The sequence below is a fragment of the Odocoileus virginianus genome, chromosome 4, assembly GCF_023699985.2.
Source record: "Odocoileus virginianus isolate 20LAN1187 ecotype Illinois chromosome 4, Ovbor_1.2, whole genome shotgun sequence".
NCBI lineage: Eukaryota > Metazoa > Chordata > Mammalia > Artiodactyla > Cervidae > Odocoileus > Odocoileus virginianus.
In genome coordinates, this window is record NC_069677.1 from 60443030 (window position 1) to 60445709 (window position 2680).

General features: G+C 38.8%; 1 pseudogene; it reads left to right on the plus strand.

Moving 5' to 3' along the window:
• Positions 1–226: 226 nt before the first annotated feature.
• On the plus strand, positions 227–2097 carry LOC110148949 (tigger transposable element-derived protein 1-like; annotated as a pseudogene).
• The last annotated feature ends 583 nt before the right edge of the window (positions 2098–2680 follow it).

Genomic DNA, 2680 nt, shown 5'->3' on the forward strand with positions numbered 1-2680 from the left:
TATTTTACGAATTGGAGGTTAGTGGCAACCTTGTGTTGAACAAGGCCCTTGGTGTCATTTTTCCAATAGCATTGGCTCAGTTTATGTCTCTGTGTCAACATTTGTTCATTCTCATAATATTCCAAACTTTTCTTCATTATTATATTTGCTGTGATGATCTGTGACTAGTGATCTTCAATGTTACTCTGGTAGTTGTTTGGGGGCCCACAAAGAGGGTCCATACGAGATGACAAATTTAATCAATAAATGCCCTTGTGTTCTGACCGACCTGCCGATGGACTCTCCTCCCATCTCTCTCTCTGTCTTCAGGCCTCCCTTTGCCATGAGACACAAAAATGTTGAAATTATGCTAATTAATTACACTTCAGTGGCATCTAAGTGTTTGAATGAAAGGAAGGGTTGCACATCTCTCACTTTAAATCAAAAGCTAGAAGTGATTAAGCTTAGTGAGGAAGGCGTGTGCAAAGTCAAGGTAGTTGAAAGCTAGGCAGCTGACACCAGTTAGTGAAGCTGTGAATGCAAAGGGAAAGTTCTTCAAGGAAATCAAAAGTGCTGCTCCAGTAAACACATGAATGATAAGAAAGCAAAACAGCCATATTGCTGATATGGAGAAAGTTTTAGGGCTCTGGCTAAAAGATTAAACCACCCATAACATTCCCTTAGGCCAAAGCAAAGGCCTTAACTCTTTTTAATTCTATGAAGGCTGAGAGACATGAGGGAGATGCAGAAGAAAAGTCTAAAGCCAACAGAAGTTGGTTCATGAAGTTCAAAGGAAGAAATTGTCTTCCTTCACAAGGTGAAGCAGCAAGTGCTGATGTAGAAGCTGCAACAAGTTATCCAGAAAATCTAGCTACAAGCACTAATGAAGGTGGTGCACTAAACAACAGGTTTGCAGTGTTGATGCAAAGGTTTGCAGCCTTCTATTGGAAGAAGACGCCATCTAGGACTTTCACAACTAGAGAGGAGTCAACGCCTGGCTCAGAGCTTCAGGGGACAGGCTGACTCTTGTTAGACACTAAGGCAACTGGTGACTTTAAGGTGAAGCCAATGCTCAGTTAACATTCTGAAAATTTCTATGTCTCTTAAGACTTATGCTAAATCAACTCACCCTGTGCTCTGTGAATGGAACAACAAAGCCTGGATGATAGAACATCTGTTTACAACAAGGTTTACTAAATATTTTAAGCTCAGTGTTGAGACCTACTACTCAGGAAAAAAAAAAAAAAGGCTCTTTTCAATACATTTTATTGCTCACTGACAGTCCACCTCACCCAAGAGCTGGAGATGAACTAACAAATTAATGTTTTCAGGCCTGCTAACACACAACATCCATTATGTAGCCAATGGATCAAGGCAGCATTTCAATTTTCAAGTTCTATGCTCTAAGAAACACATTTTGGAAGGCTACAGTTGCCACAGATAGTAAAGGATCTGGGCAAAATAAATTGAAAATCTTCTGCAAAGCATTCACCATTCTAGAAATCATTAAGAACATTTATGATTCATGGGAAGTGGTCAAAATATCAACATTAATAGGAATTTAGATGAAGTTGATTCCCACCCTCATGGATGACTTGGAGAGGCTCAAGATTTCGGTGGAATAACTAACTACAGATGTAATGGAAATAGCAAGAGAACCAGAAATAGAGGTGTGATTGCACTGATCCAATCTCATAATAAGACTTTAAGAGACGAGGAGCATAATGATGCTTCTCATGGATGAGCAAAGAAAATGGCTTCTTTAGATGGAATCTACTCTTGATGAAGATGCTATGAATACTGTTGAAATGACAACAAGGCATTTAGAATATTACACAAACTTAATCAATGAAGGAGCAGCAGCAGTAGAGTTTGAGAAGACTGACTCCAATTTTGAAAGCAGTTCTACTCTGGGTAAAATGTTATCAGATAGCATGGCGTGCTACAGAAAAGCCAACTGATGTGGCAAACTTCATTGTTGCCTTATTTTAAGAAATTGCTACAGCCACCCCAGCCTTCAGCAACCATTACCCTTATAAGTCTGTAACATTTGACATTGAGGCAAGACCCTCCACCAGCAAAAGATTACAGCTCACTGAAGGCTCACATGACGGTTAGCCTTTTTCAGTAAGCAATAATGCATTTTTTTTATCAAGGTATATACATTGTTGTATCAGACATAATACTGTTGCATATTCCCAGTGCACATAAAATAAATGCTTATACTGTATTGCAGTCTAATATGCAATAGCATTATGTCTGATAGAACAATGTATATACCTTGATAAAAAAAATGCATTATTGCTTAATGAAAAAGGCTAACCGTCATGTGAGCCTTCAGTGAGCTGCAACACAGTATAAACATTTATTTTATGTGCACTGGGAATCCACAAAACTAGTGTGACACATCTTGATGAGTTATTGCCGGGGCTGGGAACTGATCCACAGTATCTTTGAGGGATTCCTGCCCTAGTTCCGATTATCATCTTTTGCTATAATGAACAATCAGTTATTTCCTAAGAGGGTGAAAACTTTATATTTCCAAAACCGTGAAAATAATTCAAGATAAAAAAAAAATAGAAATGAAACTGCCGTTGTATTTGAACAGCAAAAGGAAATGAGGCAGAAATTCGTATGAATATTTGGGGAAAGAGTTCCAGGTAGATGGAAAAGCAAGTGCAGGGGCTCTGAGTCAAGAGGC